We start from the raw sequence: 22,834 nt of genomic DNA, 5'->3' as shown, positions 1-22,834 counted from the left end.
GTTTCAATGAGAGAGCCCAACAAACAACCGAGAAAAAAAAATATTTACCAAAAATCATATATGGCAAGCCCAAGCCAGGTACTGGAATTAAGTCACTTTGTCTGACTTTTCTGGGTTATCCTAGGTTCTCTATACATACACTGCTATGTATGATAATATATGTAACTGCATTTGTGTATACCTGAATAAACTTACTTACTTCTAGTCTGTCAACCGAGTACAAGAAACCGCCCATTCACTTATTTCAACTACCCAATAAAGTGGTCAGAAATTGGCAATTTGACTAATTTAACACAAATTTCAACAGATGCCAATTTCAAAATAGGGTCCAGAATGAACAATGCAGACATTCCTGGCACTAAAATAACATTTTCTCTGTTCATTAGTCACGGCTACAGGCCCCTCTTATATTACTCTTGCTTACCATTTGGAATTTTTATTCACAAAAAAAAAAAAAATAGATGATTTACTGTTATGCAGACTACTGCATTATTGTAATAATTGTATAAATAATGTCAATCCATTCTTGACGCCGTACTAGAATTTAGACTGGCAGGCGGACAGGTATTGGACGGTGACGTCATTTGTTTACTCTTGAGCTTCACTAAAGAATAGAACATTTTCGCTACTGTGAGCGCAATTTCAAGGTACTTTTCGTCATGAAAGCAATTAAAGTCATATCTATTTCTGTAATATATCTTTCATTCTATCAAATGAGACCGAAAAAATGAGAATATAACCATAACAACCATACAAAAATATACCGCTAAGCGGCCGCTAATGGCTGAGAAGTGAACTCCGCTATTTATGGTCTGATTTCTTTCATTTTTGGTGTACGTGAAGAAGTATCTTTCCATCATACATTGCCCAAGTTTGAATAAGATAACCCAACAAACAACTGAGAAAATAATAATAATAATATAATAATAATAATAACATCTTCATTTACTACACGTACATGTACAAGGTATACAGGTCTAGCTGACATCAGTGACATACTACTGTATAGGAAGGCACTTGTTATGCTGAGTATTTCAAGAAAATTAGGTCAGTGTCCCAGGATAACACCCACACTAGTCGACTAACACCAAGGTACCCATTTACTGATGGGTAAACATACACAACAGGTGTAAAGAAACACGCCTAATGTTTCTACCCTGGCTGGGAATCGAATATTTACCAAAAATCATATATGGCTAACCCAAGCCAGGTACTAAAAATAAGCCACGTTGACTTTTTTGGGTTATCCTAAGTTCTCTACACATATGCTGCTATGTGTGATAATCTATATTGAGAAAATAACTTTTTTTGTTTCATGTTTATGGTGAAGTATGAGTGCATATCATAGTTAGCCCTGTGCTATACTCCATTTTCTCTAATATAAGCCACCAAGACAAGGACAGGAGAATGGTATTTGTTTACCATATCCTCTTCATAACTCAGTCAAACTGCTCGGTGTTATGCCAAATATTATTCATTCTGGAGCATTTAACATGTTTTATGTTATTTATATTGTTTATTATGTCATATTAGATCAATTGTGATAGGCAAATATGCTGTAGTGTTGATATTAGCATAATAATAAAGGATATTCTCCTGCTTCATGAGACTGAGTTCATGACAACCAACAGTGGCTTCAAAGCCACCTTATCTTTAATGGATAATGTAGTGTAGGTGCTTTACATTATGAGAAGCATTTCTTTTATTCATTGGAACCATGGCTAGGGCTAAAAGTAAGCAGGTTAAAACAATAAATGGAGAAAAAGAAATTGGAATGACTTATGCAGCATGTAGCGCCACCAAACAGTACCAGCAGGTTGGTGTGGCAACCCTGGAAATTTGAAATTATGCTAGCCAAAATTAATGCCGAATAACTGAAGGAACCGAATAACTGATTGCCGGATTTGTGATGGCGGACCTGTATTAGAGAAAACGGAGTGTAGCAAAGGGCTAACTGTGATATACACTCGTAATGCACCATAACACTGAAACAAAAGCAGCATATGTGTAGCGAACCTAGGATAACCCAAAAAAAGTCATACAAAGTGACTTATTTCCAGTACCTGGCTTGGGCTTGCCATACAGTGGAACCTCAAAAATCGAACTGCTCCCAACACGACCAATTATGTAAGTGTATTTTTGTAAGTGCTTTTATAAGTGTATTTTTGAGAGTCTGAAATGGACTAATCTAATTTACATTATTCCTCATGGGAATAAATTCATTCGGTAAAGGCACTCGAACAGCCTTCTGAACCGAAGAAAGTTCGATATTTGAGGTTCCACTGTACATGATTTTTGGTAAATATTTTTTTCTCAGTTGTTTGTCAGGCTATCTCACTGAAACTTGGGCAATGTATGATGGAAAGATGCTTCTTATTGTACAGTAGACCTTCGTTTAACATGATAGTTATGTTCCTGAAAATGCCGTGTTAGGTAAAACTGTGTTAGACAAACTGAAGAACTTATGGGAAAAACAGGGTTACATTCCTGGGAGCCCCCAAAAAGCCAAACAACTTTATTTTAGACCAACAGATCTTACAAAACTAAAAGTGATAATGTAATTGTAGTTCATTGTCTTGATGTATTATGTTGTTTTTACTGCATAAGATTACAAATGTAACAGAAATAATAGTATTTCTTACCTTAAATTGTGGGTGCTTGTGTTTGTAGATGATTTTGAAGAGAGGGGAGAGTTATGCTGTGGTCCTACTGGGCTGAGGTGGATGGTAGAGGTTCTGGTACTGAAGTTGATGGTTGTACTGGAGTGTGCATAAATTATTCAATTGACAGTAAGGCATCAGCTGCTCTAGATGCTCTAGTGAAAAAGTCTAACTATAAGTCATTTAGTAAGTCAGTCATGTCATTCAGTCAAGTCAGTCAGACAAGTCAGTAAGTTAGTCAAGTCAGTAAGTCAGTCAAGTCATTCAGTAAGTCAGTCAAGTCATTCAGTCAAATCAGTCAGTCAAGTCAGTAAGTCAGCCAGTCAAGATAGTAAGTCAGTCAAGTCATTCAGTAATTCAGTCAAGTCATTCAATGAGTCAAATCAGTCAGTAAGTCAGTCAAGTCATTCAATCCAGTAAGTCAGTGAGTCAAATCAGTAAGCCAGTCAAGTCATTCAGTAAGTCAGTCAAGTCATTCAGTCAAGTCAGTCAGTCAAGTAAGTTAGTCAAGTCAATAAGTCATTCAGTCAAGTCAGTCAAGTCATTCAGTAAGCCAGTCAAGTCATTCAGTCAAGTCAGTAAGTCATTCAATCAAGTCAGTCAGTCAAGTCAGTCAATCAAGTCAGTAAGTCATTCAGTCAAGTCAGTAAGTCAGTCAAGTCAGTAAGTCAGCCAAGTCAGTAAGTCATCACACAAACTCATATTTACCTCATACTCTTTGAGTACAAAATGAAGCTTCATTCCGGATACAGGCTATCTCTTGTCTAATATCTCTATTTTCTTTGTTAATTCTAAGAGTTAAAGGCTTAAACTTTTTCTTGCAACTTTCAGCAGCACTTGTATGCCTACTGGGTGCCATGACTGTTTGGCAGATTTAAGATATGGCAATTAATACGTATCTAAACACAGCGAACTACTGACACAGGTTCGTCCAACACACGTATGAACCGAACAGAAGGCTGGGAGGGTGGTGGGGGTGGCTGATGCTTGCAGAGGATGGCGGTAGGTCTCCCCCATTGACTCAATAATGTAACCCACACCCCATCCCGCCCTGTGTGTGACAGCGCACTCAAAACTTTTTCCCCTCCCGCAACCGTGTTAAACTAATTTTACGAAGAGTTAAATATAAATATGCCGCAATTCTTCAGTTGTGCTATAACCAAAATGTGCAAGACAAAACCGTGTTAAACGATAGACTACAGTACACCAAAAATGAAAGAAATCGGATGATAAATAATGGAGTTCACTTCTCAGCCATTAGCCGCCCCTTAGCTGAATACAGTGGACCCTCGACCAACGGCATTAATCCGCTCCAGAGAGCTAGCCGTTAGTCGAATTTGCTGTTGGTCGAATTAATTTTCCCCATAAGAAATAATGGAAATCCAATTAATCCGTTCCAGACAGCCAAAACTATTAAAAAAAATAATTTTTTTCTACATGAAATATACATTTTCCTACACAAAAAACAATTAGACATGCACAATACATACATAAATAAATACTAAAATGACACTTACCTTTATTGAGGAGTACTATTGAGTGTTGGAACACTGTTTATCTTGAACACTCTGGGATTTTCACAGTGATACATGATAGGGAGTGTGTGTAAAGGTAGAAAGTTGAAAGTGAACATAGAAAAAAGTAAGGTGATGAGGGTATCGAATGATTTAGATAATGAAAAATTGAATATCAAATTCGGGAGGAGGAGTATGGAAGAAATGAATGTTTTCAGATACGTATTTGGGAGTTGACGTATCAGCGGACAGATTTATGAAGGAAGAGGTTAATCATAGAATTGACGAAGGAAAAAAGGCGAGTGGTGTGTTGAGGTAAGTGGAGACAAAAAACGTTATTTATGGAGGCAAAGAAGGGAATGTATGAAAGTATAGTAGTACCAACACTCTTATATGGGTGTGAAGCTTGGGTTGTAAAATGCTGCAGCGAGGAGGCGGTTGGAGGCAGTGGAAATGTCCTGTCTAAGGGCAATGTGTGGTGTGAATATTATGCAGAAAATTCGGAGTGTGGAAATTAGGTGTGGAGTTAATAAAAGCATTAGTCAGAGGGCTGAAGAGGGGTTTTTGAGGTGGTTTGGTCATTTAGAGAGAATGGGTCAAAGTAGAATGACATGGAGAGCGTATAAATCTGTAGGGGAAGGAAGGCGGGGTAAGGGTCGCCCTCGAAAAGGTTGGAGGGAGGGGGTAAAGGAGGTTTTATGGGCGAGGGGCTTGGACTTCCAGCAAGCGTGCATGAGCGTGTTAGATAGGAGTGAATGGAGACGAATGGTATTTGGGACCTGACAAGCTGTTGGAGTGTGAGCAGGGTAATATTTAGTGAAGGGATTCAGGGAACCCGATTATTTTTATATAGCCGGACTTGAGTCCTGGAAATGGGAAATGCAATGCCTGCACTCTAAAGGAGGGGTTTGGGATATTGGCAGTTTGGAGGGATATGTTGTGTATCTTTATATGTATATGCTTCTAAACTGTTGTATTCTGAGCACCTCTGCAAAAACAGTGATTATGTGTGAGTGAGGTGAAAGTCTCAGGGTAGTAACATGAGTACTAGGAGAACTAGTAATAGGCAAAATGAGGTGGATATTGGAAAGCCAGTGGCACTAACTGACAAGGACAGTAATAGGTTTAGTGGAATAACAGAAAGGAGCAGGAAGGGTAAATAGAGAGGAGGGTCTTTAAGTATTTATTACACAAATAGTCGCAGTGCTAGGAATAAGATGGACGAGTTGAGACTAGTTGCTAGTGCAGGTAACATAGATGTATTTGCCATTACTGAGATGTGGTTTAATTCAAAAAGTCGGGACATGCCTGCAGAATGTCACATTCAGGGTTGTAAATTGTTCCAAGTAGATAGAAGTATCGGGAAGGGGGTGGGGTGGCATTGTATGTCCGAGATCGCTTGAACTGTTGCATAAAAACGGGTATTAAGTCTGAAGTAACACATACAGAGTCTGTTTGGATAGAATTTTCAGAGGGGCATGAAAAATTAATTTTAGGTGTGATATACCGTCCCCAAAATTTAGATAGGGACCAGGGGAGACTACTATGGGAGGAAATTGTTAGGGCCACAAGGCACGATAATGTAGTAATTCTAGGAGACTTTAACTTTAGTCATATTGATTGGAATTTCTTGACTGGGAATTTAGAATCATACGACTTCTTAGAAGTAGTTCAGGATTGTTTTCTGAAGCAGTTTGTGACAGAACCTACAAGGGGTAATAACCTGCTTGACTTAGTTCTGGCAAACAATGTATCCCTTGTTAATAATTTAGAAGTTTCAGAGGAACTGGGTGCTAGTGACCACAAATCAATTACATTTAGAATTGAATGGAAGTATGATAGTAGGGATAACTCAGTAACAGTCCCAGATTTTCGCTTAGCAGATTACGATGGGCTTAGAGAACACTTATCATCTGTTGACTGGGGTAACGAAGAGAGCTATCAATATGACAGTTTTCTGAACACAATACATGCTGCTCAAAGAACGTTTATCCCTTATAAAGAAATTAGATCAAATAGAAATGACCCAAAATGGATGAATAATAGACTGAAATATCTACTAGGGCATAAGAAAGGAATTTATAGGCGTATCAAAAGAGGCGAGGGTCATCTTATGAATCAGTATATTGACATTAAGAGGGACATTAAAAAGGGGATAAGAAAAGCTAAAAGGGACTATGAAATTAAAGTTGCTAGGGATTCTAAAACTAACCCAAAAAGTTTTTTCCAGGTATATAGAACAAAAGTCAGAGATAAGATAGGTCCCCTTAAAAATAACTATGGGCATCTTACTGACAAAGAGAATGAAATGTGCTCGATTTTAAATAATTATTTTCTCTCGGTTTTTACACAGGAAGACACTAATAATATTCCGGTAATCAATTTTTATAGTGGGCCAGAAGAAGATAAATTATGTAACATCACAGTCACTAGTGAAATGGTTGTGAAGCAGATAGACCGACTGAAGCAAAATAAGTCACCGGGTCCTGATGAGGTTTTTTCAAGGGTTCTAAAGGAATGCAAAATGGAAGTCTGTGAACCATTAACTAATATTTTTAATTTATCTCTTCAAACAGGTGTAGTGTCTGATATGTGGAAGATGGCTAATGTAATTCCTATTTTTAAAACAGGGGACAAGTCGTTACCGTCAAATTACCGCCCAATAAGCCTGACCTCAATTGTAGTCAAATTACTAGAGTCAATTATAGCTCAAATTATAAGAAGCCATCTCGATAAGCATAGCTTGATTAATGATGCTCAGCATGGATTCACAAGAGGCCGGTCTTGTCTAACTAATTTATTAACTTTCTTCAGTAAAGCTTTTGAGGCTGTTGACCACGATAAAGAATTTGATATTATTTACTTAGATTTTAGTAAGGCATTTGATAGAGTTCCGCACAAAAGACTGTTGAAGAAAGTAGCAGCTCATGGCATTGGGGGAAGGGTGCTCTCGTGGATCGAATCATGGCTCACAGACAGGAAGCAGAGTGTGTCCATAAATGGGGTTAAATCCGAGTGGGGATCAGTAACAAGTGGCGTTCCACAGGGATCAGTCTTGGGCCCGTTGTTGTTTATAATATATATCAATGATCTTGATGAGGGAATTACTAGTGACATGAGCAAATTCACCGATGACACGAAGATAGGTAGGATAATTGACTCAAATGTAGATGTAAGGGAACTTCAGGAGGATTTAGACAAACTCTACTCTTGGTCAGAAAAGTGGCAGATGCAGTTCAATGTAGATAAATGCAAGGTTCTGAAGCTCGGGAGTGTCCATAACCCTAGCACTTATAAGTTAAATAATGTAGAACTTAGCCATACAGATTGCGAAAAGGACTTGGGAGTTATGGTAAGCAGCAACCTTAAACCAAGACAGCAATGCCTAAGCGTACGTAATAAGGCAAATAGATTACTGGGATTTATATCAAGAAGTGTAAGCAACATTAGTCCAGAGGTCATACTGCAGCTTTATACATCATTAGTCAAGCCTCACGTAGATTATGCAGCTCAATTCTGGTCTCCATATTACAGAATGGACATAAATTCGTTAGAAAACATTCAGCGTAGGATGACTAAATTAATACATAGCATTAGAAATCTTCCTTATGAAGAAAGATTGAAGACTCTTAAGTTACATTCACTTGTTAGACGAAGAATGAGGGGAGACCTGATCCAAGTGTATAAGTGGAAGACAGGTATTAATAAAGGGGATATTAACAAGGTCTTGAGGATATCTCTCCAAGAGAGAACCCGCAGTAATGGATTTAAATTAGATAAGTTTAGATTTAGAAAGGACATAGGAAAGTATTGGTTTGGAAATAGGGTAGTTGATGAGTGGAACAGTCTACCTAGTTGGGTTATTGAGGCTAGGACTTTGGGTAGTTTCAAATTTAGGTTGGATAAGTACATGAGTGGGAGGGGTTGGATTTGAGTGGGACTTTCACATCAGAGCTTGTTTCTTGGGTGGCATTGAAAATTGGGTTGGCCAAATGTTTGTTAGTGGGATGAATTGTAAAGGACCTGCCTAGTATGGGCCAACAGGCCTGCTGCAGTGTTCCTCCATTCTTATGTTCTTATGTTCTTATGATGAAAGTATTTTCTTTTTGGGGATTTTCTTTCTTTCTTTTTTTTTTGGGGGGGGGGGGGTCACAATGCCTCAGTGGTAGACGGCCGACTTGTTTAAAAAAAAAAAAAACTTCTTTATAGAATAATAATAAGATATTATCTCTTTTATAGTATAATAATAAGATATCTTCTTTATAGTATAATAATAAGACATTATCTTCTTTATAGTATAAGACATTATCTTCTTTATAGTATTATAATAAGATATTATCTTCTTTATAGTATAATAATAAGATATTATCTCCTTATAGTATAATAATAAGATATTATCTCATTTACAGTTTAATTATAAGGTATTAAAAGGACCCAATGGAAATAAGTCACATTGTCTGGGTTATCCCAGGTTCTCTACACATATTTATTTATTTTATTTATTTAGTAATTTGAACATGCATACAGAGGTACAAAAAAATACAGGTAAGAGCAGCATGCCAAAGCCACTTGTATGCATAGCATTATGGGCTGGCTTAAAATTAGCTTAAGATTAACTAAGCAATGATGTAATCAGTGATAAAACATTATTGTAAACAGATAACTATAAAGCACAAATGAGTATTACAAAGACAGGTCATATGGTTGCATGCACTGCTGTACATTCAGTAGAATGGAGTATTCTGTTAGGTAGTGTATTTAAAAAATAACAAAGTTAGATTGGGTCTTAGGTTCAACATTTATGTGATATAATTGTGAGAAACATTTAAGATATACAATTTATAAGGTTCAGTTATTCAGTATTTATTTGGTTTTGGGTGAGTAAGTGATCTTTGAGAAGAGACTTGAACTTATAAGCAGGTAGTGTTTCTTTTATATTTACAGGTAATGAATTCCAGATTTTAGGGCCTTTTATGTGCATTGAGTTTTTGCATAGCGTGAGATGGACACGAGGAACATCAAAAAGTGATCTGTGCCTTGTGTTATGGTCATGTGTTCTGTTGAGGTTGGCAAGGAGATGTTTGAGGGGAGGGTTAATATCAGAGTTAAGTGTTCTATGTATGTAATAGGTGCAATAATAAGTATGGATGTTTTGTATGGTGAGTAGGTTTAATGTTTTGAATATTGGTGGAGTGTGCTGCCTGTAGTGGAAATTTGTTATCATTCTAACTGCAGCCTTTTGTTGGGTAATTAGTGGTCTGAGATGGTTAATTGTTGTTGAGCCCCATGCACAAATTCCATAGGTGAGATAGGGGTAAATAAGAGAGTGATATAGGGCCAGGATGGCTGACTGTGGAACAGTACCGTATCTTCGATAGTATGCCTACAGTCTTGGAAATTTTCTTAGAAATTTGTTGTATATGTGTATGAAATTTGAGTCTATTATCAAGGTGGATTCCTAAGAATTTTCCTTCTGTTAGCTTTGTGATAGGTGATCCGTTTATCATTATGTTAAGAGGGACATCAGTAGCTCTGTTACCAAACTGAATGAAGTAGGTTTTGTCAATGTTTAGTGTAAGTTTGTTAGTCCTCATCCAGGTAGATATTTTCTGTGATTCAGTATTCACAGTATTGGCTAGCATGACTGGACTCGGGTGAGAGAAAACGTATGTAGTGTCATCTGCAAATAGTGTGGGTTTGAGTAATTGCAAAGCATTTGGTAGGTCATTTATGTATAGGAGAAAGAGAAGAGGGCCAAGGACACTTCCCTGTGGGACACCAACTGTAATTGGTTGTGCGGAAGAGCTTGCCCCATTTGCGTACACATATTGGCTTCTGTTGCTGAGGTATGACTTGAGGTAGTTGAGGGAGTGCCCTCTTATACCATAGTGTGACAATTTTATGTGGAGCAAGTCGTGGTCAACTGTATCAAAAGCTTTATGTAAGTCAGTGAAGATCCCCAGCGGGACTTCTTTTTTCTCTAGTGCAGTGTATATGTGTTCTAGCATGTGTATAATAGCATCATTAGTATTTTTATTAGGCCTGAATCAAAATTGGCAGGGGTTGAGTATGTTGTGGGAGATGAGGTAGGAATAGATTCGTTTATGAATTAATTTTTCGAAGATTTTAGAGAGAGGGTGTAAGATGGATATTGGCCTATAGTTATTCAAGACTGTTTGGTCTCCACCTTTATGGATTAGGGTGACCCTTGCTATTTTGAGAACTGTAGGGAAGGTGGAGGATTCAATGGATTTGTTAAAGAATGTTGCAATGATTGGTGCTATGTATGATAATAAGATAAGATAAGATTTCGTTCAGATTTTTAACCCCGGAGGGTTAGCCACCCAGGATAACCCAAGAAAGTCAGTGAGTCATCGAGGACTGTCTAACTTATTTCCATTGGGGTCCTTAATCTTGACCCCCAGGATGCGACCCACACCAGTCGACTAACACCCAGGTAACTATTTGCTGCTAGGTGAACAGGACAACAGGTGTAAGGAAACGTGTCGGAATGTTTCCACCCGCCGGGAATCGAACCCGGGCCCTCCGTGTGTGAAGCGGGAGCTTTAGCCACCAGGCATGATAATATGCTGCTATGTATGATAATATGCTGCTATGTATGATAATATGCTGTTATGTATGATAATATGCTGCTATGTATGATAATATGCTGCTAGGGAGACACCAGGGAGACACTGGTCAGAGAAATAGCAAGCATCGAACTTAAGCTAAAAGAATCCTTTAGGAGTCAGGAATCGCGGGAAGAACTAAAAGCCATAAATGAAATCGAAAGAAACCCAAAGTATTTCTTCTCCTATGCCAAATCAAAATCGAGAACAACGTCCAGTATTGGGCCCCTACTTCAACAAGATGGGTCCTACACGGATGACAGCAAGGAAATGAGTGAACTACTCAAGTCCCAATATGACTCAGTTTTTAGCAAGCCGCTAACCAGACTGAGAGTCGAAGATCAAAATGAATTTTTTATGAGAGAGCCACAAAATTTGATGAACACAAGCCTATCCGATGTTATCCTGACGCCAAATGACTTCGAACAGGCGATAAATGACATGCCAATGCACTCTGCCCCAGGGCCAGACTCATGGAACTCTGTGTTCATCAAGAACTGCAAGAAGCCCCTATCACGAGCCTTTTCCATCCTATGGAGAGGGAGCATGGACACGGGGGTCGTCCCACAGTTACTAAAAACAACAGACATAGCCCCACTCCACAAAGGGGGCAGTAAAGCAACAGCAAAGAACTACAGACCAATAGCACTAACATCCCATATCATAAAAATCTTTGAAAGGGTCCTAAGAAGCAAGATCACCACCCATCTAGAAACCCATCAGTTACACAACCCAGGGCAACATGGGTTTAGAACAGGTCGCTCTTGTCTGTCTCAACTATTGGATCACTACGACAAGGTCCTAAATGCACTAGAAGACAAAAAGAATGCAGATGTAATATATACAGACTTTGCAAAAGCCTTCGACAAGTGTGACCATGGCGTAATAGCACACAAAATGCGTGCTAAAGGAATAACAGGAAAAGTCTGTCGATGGATCTATAATTTCCTCACTAACAGAACACAGAGAGTAGTCGTCAACAGAGTAAAGTCCGAGGCAGCTACGGTGAAAAGCTCTGTTCCACAAGGCACAGTACTCGCTCCCATCTTGTTCCTCATCCTCATATCCGACATAGACAAGGATGTCAGCCACAGCACCGTGTCTTCCTTTGCAGATGACACCCGAATCTGCATGACAGTGTCTTCCATTGCAGACACTGCAAAGCTCCAGGCGGACATCAACCAAATCTTTCAGTGGGCTGCAGAAAACAATATGAAGTTCAACGATGAGAAATTTCAATTACTCAGATATGGTAAACATGAGGAAATTAAATCTTCATCAGAGTACAAAACAAATTCTGGCCACAAAATAGAGCGAAACACCAACGTCAAAGACCTGGGAGTGATCATGTCGGAGGATCTCACCTTCAAGGACCATAACATTGTATCAATCGCATCTGCTAGAAAAATGACAGGATGGATAATGAGAACCTTCAAAACTAGGGAGGCCAAGCCCATGATGACACTCTTCAGGTCACTTGTTCTATCTAGGCTGGAATATTGCTGCACACTAACAGCACCTTTCAAGGCAGGTGAAATTGCCGACCTAGTAAATGTACAGAGAACTTTCACGGCGCGCATAACGGAGATAAAACACCTCAATTATTGGGAGCGCTTGAGGTTCCTAAACCTGTATTCCCTGGAACGCAGGAGGGAGAGATACATGATTATATACACCTGGAAAATCCTAGAGGGACTAGTACCGAACTTGCACACGAGAATCACTCACTACGAAAGCAAAAGACTTGGCAGACGATGCACCATCCCCCCAATGAAAAGCAGGGGTGTCACTAGCACGTTAAGAGACCATACAATAAGTGTCAGGGGCCCGAGACTGTTCAACTGCCTCCCAGCACACATAAGGGGGATTACCAACAGACCCCTGGCAGTCTTCAAGCTGGCACTGGACAAGCACCTAAAGTCAGTTCCGGATCAGCCGGGCTGTGGCTCGTACGTTGGTTTGCGTGCAGCCAGCAGCAACAGCCTGGTTGATCAGGCTCTGATCCACCAGGAGGCCTGGTCACAGACCGGGCCGCGGGGGCGTTGACCCCTGGAACTCTCTCCAGGTAAACTCCAGGTATGCATGATAATATGCTGCTATGTATGATAATATGCTGCTATGTATGATAATATGCTGCTATGCATGATAATATGCTGCTATGCATGATAATATGCTGCTATGTATGATAATATGCTGCTATGTATGATAATATGCTGTTATGTATGATAATATGCTGCTATGCATGATAATATGCTGCTATGTATGATAATATGCTGCTATGTATGATAATATGCTGCTATGTATGATAATATGCTGTTATGTATGATAATATGCTGCTATGTATGATAATATGCTGCTATGTATGATAATATGCTGTTATGTATGATAATATGCTGCTATGTATGATAATATGCTGCTATGTATGATAATATGCTGTTATGTATGATAATATGCTGCTATGTATGATAATATGCTGCTATGTATGATAATATGCTGCTATGTATGATAATATGCTGCTATGTATGATAATATGCTGCTATGTATGATAATCTATGTAACTGTATTTGTGTATACCTGAATAAACTTGTTTATTTTATGTAACATAAACCTAAAAACTTACTGGCTAACTTAAACCTGCTGTTGTCTCTGCACCTAACACCTGCTGCTGCCTGAGCACCTAACACCTGACACAGTCAACACCTGAGCACCTAACACCTGACACTCAACATCTGAGCACCTAACACCTGACACAGTCAACACCTGAGCACCTAACACCTGACAGTCAATATCTGAGCACCTAACACCTGACACAGTCAACACCTGAGCACCTAACACCTGACAGTCAACACCTGAGCACCTAACACCTGACAGTCAATATCTGAGCACCTAACACCTGACACAGTCGACACCTGAGCACCTGACACAGTCAACACCTGAGCACCTAACACCTGACACAGTCAACACCTGACACAGTCAACACCTGAGCACCTAACACCTGACACAGTCAACACCTGAGCACCTGACACAGTCAACACCTGACACAGTCAACACCTGAGCACCTAACACCTGACACAGTCAACACCTGAGCACCTGACACAGTCAACACCTGAGCACCTGACACAGTCAACACCTGAGCACCTGACACAGTCAACACCTGAGCACCTGACACAGTCAACACCTGAGCACCTAACACCTGACACAGTCAACACCTGAGCACCTGACACAGTCAACACCTGACACAGTCAACACCTGAGCACCTGACACAGTCAACACCTGAGCACCTAACACCTGACACAGTCAACAAGACACAGATATGATCATGTCTGGCGCCTTAATACACTATATTTCATGGGTCAAACTCTCTCTATGTATCATCTAGCACATGAATTTTGTATTGTAATAAAGGTAGTTGTTACTCACCTGTGTTAGACACCACAGTTGTTACTCACCTGTGTTAGACACCACAGTTGTTACTCACCTGTGTTAGACACCACAGTTGTTACTCACCTGTGTTAGACACCACAGTTGTTACTCACCTGTGTTAGACACCACAGTTGTTACTCACCTGTGTTAGACACCACAGTTGTTACTCACCTGTGTTAGACACCACAGTTGTTACTCACCTGTGTTAGACACCACAGTTGTTACTCACCTGTGTTAGACACCACAGTTGTTACTCACCTGTGTTAGACACCACAGTTGTTACTCACCTGTGTTAGACACCACAGTTGTTACTCACCTGTGTTAGACACCACAGTTGTTACTCACCTGTGTTAGACACCACAGTTGTTACTCACCTGTGTTAGACACCACAGTTGTTACTCACCTGTGTTAGACACCACAGTTGTTACTCACCTGTGTTAGACACCACAGTTGTTACTCACCTGTGTTAGACACCACAGTTGTTACTCACCTGTGTTAGACACCACAGGTGTTACTCACCTGTGTTAGACACCACAGGTGTTACTCACCTGTGTTAGACACCACAGGTGTTACTCACCTGTGTTAGACACCACAGGTGTTACTCACCTGTGTTAGACACCACAGTTGTTACTCACCTGTGTTAGACACCACAGGTGTTACTCACCTGTGTTAGACACCACAAACACTGTTTATTGTTCACTTTATCACACTCACCCACCAACAACACAAGTTGTTGTTGTTGTTGTTTATAGGGCCACTGACAGTGTACGTCGTATTGAACCCTGACTTCCGCCTGGAGTTTACCTGGAGTTTACCTGGAGAGAGTTCCGGGGGTCAACGCCCCAGCGGTCCGGTCTGTGACCAGGCCTCCTGGTGGATCAGAGCCTGATCAACCAGGCTGTTGCTGCTGGCTGCATGCAAACCAACGTACGAGCCACAGCCCGGCTGATCAGGAACTGACTTTAGGTGCTTGTCCAGTGCCAGCTTGAAGACTGCCAGAGGTCTGTTGGTAATCCCCCTTATGTGTGCTGGGAAGCAGTTGAACAGTCTCGGGCCCCTGACACTTATTGTATGGTCTCTTAACGTGCTAGTGACACCCCTGCTTTTCATTGGGGGGATGGTGCATCGTCTGCCAAGTCTTTTGCTTTCATAGTGAGTGATTTTCGTGTGCAAGTTCGGTACTAGTCCCTCTAGGATTTTCCAGGTGTATATAATCATGTATCTCTCCCTCCTGCATTCCAGGGAATATAAGCGCTCCCAGTTATTGAGGTGTTTTATCTCTGTTATGCGCGCCGTGAAAGTTCTCTGTACATTTTCTAGGTCAGCAATTTCACCTGCCTTGAAAGGTGCTGTTAGTGTGCAGCAATATTCCAGCCTAGATAGAACAAATGACCTGAAGAGCGTCATCATGGGCTTGGCCTCCCTAGTTTTGAAGGTTCTCATTATCCATCCTGTCATTTTTCTAGCAGATGCGATTGATACAATATTATGGTCCTTGAAGGTGAGATCCTCCGACATGATCACTCCCAGGTCTTTGACGTTGGTGTTTCGCTCTATTTTGTGGCCAGAATTTGTTTTGTACTCTGATGAAGATTTAATTTCCTCATGTTTACCATATCTGAGTAATTGAAATTTCTCATCGTTGAACTTCATATTGTTTTCTGCAGCCCACTGAAAGATTTGGTTGATGTCCGCCTGGAGCCTTGCAGTGTCTGCAATGGAAGACACTGTCATGCAGATTCGGGTGTCATCTGCAAAGGAAGACACAGTGCTGTGGCTGACATCCTTGTCTATGTCGGATATGAGGATGAGGAACAAGATGGGAGCGAGTACTGTGCCTTGTGGAACAGAGCTTTTCATTGTGAAAATTTGTGTGGACTGCCTCCAAGTGAGTCGCCTACCCTGGCAAACTCTGTTGACACCGAGCTCTGAGGTGGGTACCTCAGCCTCACAAGTGGCTTATAGGACAGATTTTCACAAATGATTGGTATTGCAAGAAACCTCGCCTGCATGCACGTATAAAGGACTAACTTACTTGGTGTTGCAGCATATATCCTGATCTTCAACTTCCTAAGCCTAGCTTTAGCCCCCTTGGACTTCCCCTTGGGAACCACGTGCAACCGGGAGCATTAATTCCTGCAATATTCAATCGTTATTAGTGTCCAGCCTGCACCTCAGAAATTCCTATATCCAAGAGGGTATGTATCCCCTAGTATAACTATGCAGACTCAGACGCTAGCTTCAAACGGCTCTGAGACGCTGGTACTTACTGGGCATACTCTCTCTGTAGCACGCCGAGCCCTCAGTTAACTCAACTCACAATCTCCTAAGTCACTGGCCAGATCCTACGGGAAAAGGTGAATATCTCGTCTTACTGTATGGGCTGATGGAGGAGATCATCTACGGTACATCGAGGTGTCTCTACCAGATTTCCCCAGGTCTCAGATGTGAAGACACGTGGGGGTGCTGCCTGATGTTCATGGCACATCTTGTCCAGTCGGTGTCTATCGTAAGAAGGACGCTATTCTGTCTTTGTGACCTGCGCCCCGCCATTCAAGCTAGGGCTGCCAGTTCTCCCTAGCTAACTTATCCTAATGTTTGCCTACATTATCGGCCTATTACTACCTATGTTAAGGTCTTAGGTCTACTCTATCATTATCTACAGATGCCTTAGTAAACCTAATATTAGTGTACTACCAGTAAACCTACCTACTCCTTCCCTGAAGAGTAAATCTATAAATTAAATAAGCTTACCAACCGCCAACCAGAGAATGCCGTGTTTGGGAGGGTTTAAGGGCCGCTCGGCTCAGACGACCAGACGCCATGCTGGATCTGAGCTGTGGAACTATTTGGACCAAATAAATTTCCACATCCTCCCGCCGGCGAAGGTAGGCGCTAAGTCTAGATCAAGTCTGCCTCCCGCAGGCCCCCCCAGTGGGCCCTGGACTCGAGCGCCGTTCGACGGGTCGTCCGGCCGCTCAGCTCGCTCAACCTCTGGTCTGATTTCTCATGTCCCGGTCCCACCGTGTGGACCTCGAGAGGCAAAAGCCTGTTGATGGGTCTTATAGTCTCGACACCGTTCATTCTCACTTTCACCATTCTCAACCGCCCAGCCTTGTCTGGGTGGGTTGACACTACCAGGCCAAGAGGCCAGTATGCCCTCGGCGCCTCGGATTCTACCAGCACCAGGTCCCCTTCACTTAGCATCATCTTATTCGCCTCGGGGTCGGCACCATAGAAATGTTCCCGCAAGGTTGTCAAGTAATCCCTGCGCCACACCTGGTTCCATTTGTCCAGGATGTTCACCAGTCTGTTGTGACTCCTGTGCAGTTCTTCATTGATGGGGGGACCATCTGGCCCATAATAATCCAGCTCCTTGGAAGACTGACTCAAAATTGCGGGGAAGGGCTCAATCCTTCTTCCAAACAGCATGTGATTGGGGGTGAGAGCTTCTTGCTCGTCAATCCCATTTTGTACGTAGGTCAGAGGCCTGTTATTAACTCTTGCCTCTATCTCAACTAACACTGTCCTCAGTTCATCACAGCTCACCCTCCTGCCGTGCAAGACCTTCCGAATGCACCTTTTGACTGTGCCCACCATGCGTTCATAGAATCCCCCTTGCCAGGGTGCCCTGGGAGCTATGAACCTCCACTCGCACTCTATTCTCTTCAGGTGTTCTCGTACTTCTCCGTTGTCCCTAAGATTCCTGAAAACTTTATCGGCCGCCCTAAAGCTTGTGCCATTGTCCGAGATAATCAATCGCGGGCACGAGAATCTGGCAGTAAACCTCCTGAACAACTTCACGAAAGTCTCTGTTGTCATATCTTCTGCCAACTCCAAATGCACCGCTCGAGTAGTGGCACAGGTAAACAGGCAGACATATACTTTCTGAGGGCCCTCCTTAACGTCTCCTGGGTTCTTCAATGTGATAGCCCCAGTATAGTCTATTCCTACAGTCTCAAAGGGCCTGTCACTATGTACCCGCTCCTGAGGCAGCGGTGGTGGACCTGGGTAGGGTAGGGTCCTCCCATCGTACCGCCGGCAGACCGTGCAACTCTTTAGCACCCTTTTGACGGCAGCTCGACCCTTCAGTACCCAGTAATTCTGACGTAGGCAGGTGAGGGTATCTCCAAACCCCCCATGTAAGGTCCTCTGATGGGCATCTTGTATCAATAGCTCTGTCGCCCATCCCTCCTTTCCCAGCAGCACGGGATGTTTGGCCCCATAGCTGAGCTCAGAGTTTTGTATTCTTCCCCTGCATCTTATTAGCCCCGCATGATCTAGGAACAATCCCAATGAGTGAACCAATTTGCTGTTCCCTGAGTCGTCATCGTTGGACACGCGTCCTGACGCCATAACCTGCTGCCGGGTCGCAAGTACTTCCAGCACTCCTGGAAACCTCCCCCTTTGGTACTGCCTTATCCAATATTCTCTGGGACCCACTAGAGACAACTGTCGACCTTGGCTTACCTTGTCATGCAGCTTCCTCACGAATCGAAATACCATTTCCGTGACTCCTATAAGTTTTCTCCACGAGGAGTAGCGCCTGGGGTCAAATAATTCAGTGTCGTGTTCCCCCGCAAAATGTACTATGCTGCTGATTGTCTCCACGAATTTCTGCTCCGGCCAGCAATCCCTTGCCGGTAACCAGTCTGGGCCTTTGAACCAAAGCTCGCTTTTACTCAACTTTCTGTGTGTCACCCCTCGGCTTATCAGGTCGGCTGGGTTTTGATCTGTAGGCACATACAGAATTGTTGACGTTGACTGTAGTTCCCGTATCTCCTTTACCCGATTCCTGACATAGGGGAGCTTAGACCTGTCATTCTGGACCCACTGTAAGGCCACCTCCGAGTCTGTCCATACATAGGTGTGTGTCACCCTCAGATTACTTAACACCTCCTCTACGTACTTACCCAGTCTTGCTCCCAGCAACATCGCCGTGAGCTCTAGCTTTGGGATCGAGCAATCCTTCAGGGGTGTCACCCGCGCACGACTGGTGACCAGATTGACTTGGTCCCCGGCCACCAAATACGCTACTGCCCCATAGGCCCTGGAGGAGGCATCACAGAAGACGTGCAAGTCATAATCCCGCCCGGTGCACCCGATGGACCTGGGGAATGTGAACTCGTGCAATTCCGCTAGGTCTTTGTTAACCAGATCCCACTCCTGGCAGACTGTTTCTGGCAGTGGGTCGTCCCAACCTAGGTTCAGCTCCCAGGTCTGTTGTACTAGCATCCTCCCTCGAATGGTGATGGGTGTCAACAAACCCAAAGGATCGAAGGCAGTCTGCACTTTGCTCAGCAAAGACCTCCTGGTCAGCTTCCCTTCCCCATCAGGCTTCCTCTTTAGCCTAAGTCTGTCTTCCTTGATTTCCCACTCCAGTCCCAACACCGATGTTACCTCAGGCACTGAGTAGCCAGTATAGTCACGTTCCACCATGCCCCGCAACGTTGGATTGTTTGTCACCCATTCTCTCAATGGCATGTTAGCCGAGAGCATCTCCTGATTAGACTCTCGGTAAATATCCATCAACAGCCTTTCATCTGAGGTGGTACCCTGCATGTTGTCTACATAAAATAGGGTCTTCAGTAATTCTTTAAGCGGGCTGTTACAGTTCACAAGGTGGTAGTCTATGGTAGCCTGTAATAGGAATGGTGAACTAGTGGCACCAAACAACACTGCCCTGAATCTATAGGTATCATACCCTTGCTTGGGCATCTCCCTGTTAGCCAGCCACAAGAACCTTGTGTAGTCCCTATCCTGTGGCTGCAACCCAATACGTAGGAAGGCTTTGCTAATGTCTGCCGCATAGGCGTACTGTTCCGTCCTGAATCTCAACAACACATCTGCTAATTTCTGCGTCAGGGAGGGCCCTGTGAGCAGACAGTCGTTCAACGATGGCTCTCGGGGACTCGCCTGCGAGCTGCAGTTGAAGACTACTCTGATGGGAGTGGTTACCGACTCCTTGGTGACTGCCATGTGTGGAAGATAATGGGTGTTTTCCCCAGGGCTGGCATTGGGCACTTTCTCGATGAACCCAAGGGCCAGCTGTTCCTTAATAATATCATCATATTTCCCCACCAGACCCTTCTTGGTCAGGCTGTTCACCAATGAATTCAACTGACCACGTGCCCTCTTGAAATTAGTGGGCAGCGTTGGGTGGCCCGGTTTCCATGGGAGTCGCACCCAATACTGCCCGTCCCTGAACTGCACATGGTTCAAGTAATCTCGATACGTCTCTTCGTGTTCGGGGGGCGGCTGGTCACCTTTAATCCCTACTACATCCAGGTCCCATAGTTTATGGACCGGCTCACTGTCGGATATGCCAACTTGCGCCTCTGACAGGCCTTCGTGCACACCAATCTGCATCACCAGTACAGCCTCAGTCGCTGTAATACCAGAGCCCTCCTTTCCCGGGGTCGCAGGGAAGTGAGCTGGTATTCTGCCTCCTACGATGTACCCCGCTGGAGTCCTGTACAGGCCCACACCTTCCTTGATAACCCTTCTCGTAGACACGAACTCGTCTAGGTAATCCCCTCCTACCAATATGCCTACATTACTAACATTGTCTGTAGCAATGTCTGGTTCTGCTAGCTTCACACCCAACTCCCTCAAACGTTTGACTGCTTCAGCCAGTCCCCTAGTGGTAATGATATTGGGCAGCCTCTTCACCATCAAGGCTGAAATTTCCCGTCGATGCCCGGCTAACCTGACCGTCACATTGACTACTGGATAAGACCTGCGTGGGACTTCCCCACCAAACCCTTCCACCTTCATGTCAACTTTACCAACTGTCTCCAGCTTCAACCTAGTGGCTAGACTCTCCGCTATGAAGGATCTCTGTGCCCCACTGTCGAAGAACAAACGGGTTGTTTCAGACTTCTTCCCGTTCGCGACCACCGCCATTATGGTGGGCAAGGCCACCGAGCCTTGAAACTGCTCACCAGAACAAATTCTCGGTGCCGTACTCACCACACTCATCGTTACTTCTGACTTGTTCTTGCTCTCCGCCCTTTCTTGCGGTTTGCTCTCCTTAACTTGTGCTAATCCGGCATCATTAGGACACAGTGCACTGTGGTGCTTTCCCTTCCGGCAGCCCCGACACTCCCTGAGCATGGTGTTACAGTCCCTGGCAAAATGTTCTCCACAACACTTGAAACAAAGTCTCAACTCTCTTAGCCGTTGAACCCTTTGGTTATAGGTGGTGAAGCTTGAACACCCTGAACTAGCGTGTTCTTCATCACAAAACACGCACCGTCTCATACTGGCCGCTTTAGTGGCTTCTCCCTTGGCCCTGTGGGTGGAGGGTTCGCCCTGGGCATAATACGTGCCTACTTTAGTGGGAGGTGGTTTAGGTCTATCTCTCGAATGTCTGGGGAAGTCGACCGACTTCTCCTTGGTAGGTAATTTCTCCCCCTGACCTATGCTCAGGTGAGATATGAGATCCCCTAACCCTTCAATAATTTGGCTTATCGTGAACCTATTCGTCCGATATTTTAAGTGTAACTCATGCACTGTCGTGCTAGCCAGTTTCCTCTGAATCACCTGGCTAAGGACCCATTTTGAATCATTCTCACCATGCAGATCTCTGAAACTATTGGTCAAGCTCATAATCTCAATACGGAACTTCTCTAGACTTTGACGGTCATGTCGGCAAGCCTCTAGATCCAACAACCGATAAAGTATAGCTACCTTTATCTCCTCAGTGTTGCCAAACATGTCTTCTAATTGGTCTTTGGCATGTTGGTAATTAGCGTCAGTAATCGGGTAGTGCCGGACCAGATCTAAGGCTTTACCCTTGAGTTGCGACCGCAAATACTGCAACTTGACGGCATCTAACAAATCATTTCTGTCATCTATCTGGGCTCTAAACTGATCCCAGAAACCAATGTACTCTGTTAAGGTTCCGTCAAACGTTGGTAAATTCAGCTGGGGCAACTTGGGCAACATATTGACAGGTGTGTGGTTGTTTGGGGTACCTGCGGTGTTCAACACCATCCTTGGAATACTAGCCTTTAATGTACTTAACTTATCTCTGTACATATTCATCTCCTGGTGACAATCTACATCATCCTTAGTGAATTCGTCCATAGCCTGCTGAAGACTTCCCTGGGATTCCTCATCCTCAATAGCCTGTAGCTCATATGCTGAGAATGCTTGTTCATAGGCTTCCCACTTTTCCCCCAAACTCTTCAAGCAGTTCTGCAAATCATCGCAGTCTACATTACTGCGTTGGCAAGTAGCCTTGCACCTGTTACGCGTTCTGTTCAGATGCCCTTTGTATGCTGCTACTGATCGTTTTAATTTTGTTAGCACTGAACCAGACTCTCCTGAACCCCCATCTGCCATTGTCGAAGTTTAATGAGGAGTGTGACACTAATTGTACTTTACCCAGTCCACCCCACAGCACGTCACGGTGTTAGGTGAGAATGAACGAGTCTTAAGGCTTCTCAACAAGCTTAACAATTCCCTTTGTTATATTGACTCTACTATGAATCAAAAATGTACACTGTTAGCTCTCAAATCCCAATCAAAATGTGTATCGATGTGAAAGCTTAATCTAGCACTCAACTGTACAATGCCAGCAAATAATTACGGGACTTAACCT

At 43.1% G+C, this 22,834-nt stretch overlaps 1 protein-coding gene across 2 annotated transcripts in view; it reads right to left on the bottom strand.

The window, feature by feature from the left end:
• LOC128705068 (zinc finger protein 84-like) overlaps window positions 1–15,014 on the bottom strand; it is an 89,211-nt gene extending 74,197 nt beyond the window's left edge. The window contains exon 1 of one of the 2 annotated variants that reach the window (XM_070101075.1): window positions 14,862–15,014. The gene's annotated coding sequence lies outside the window, so the exon portion shown is untranslated. The remainder of the gene's footprint in view (window positions 1–14,861) is intronic. The other variant, XM_070101074.1, reaches the window with a different exon arrangement.
• Between the last annotated feature and the right edge of the window lie 7,820 nt (window positions 15,015–22,834).

This window comes from Cherax quadricarinatus, chromosome 75 (genome assembly GCF_038502225.1).
Source record: "Cherax quadricarinatus isolate ZL_2023a chromosome 75, ASM3850222v1, whole genome shotgun sequence".
Lineage (NCBI taxonomy): Eukaryota > Metazoa > Arthropoda > Malacostraca > Decapoda > Parastacidae > Cherax > Cherax quadricarinatus.
The sequence above is the reverse complement of the archived record's forward strand: the minus strand, read 5'-3'. Positions and strand labels throughout refer to the sequence as shown.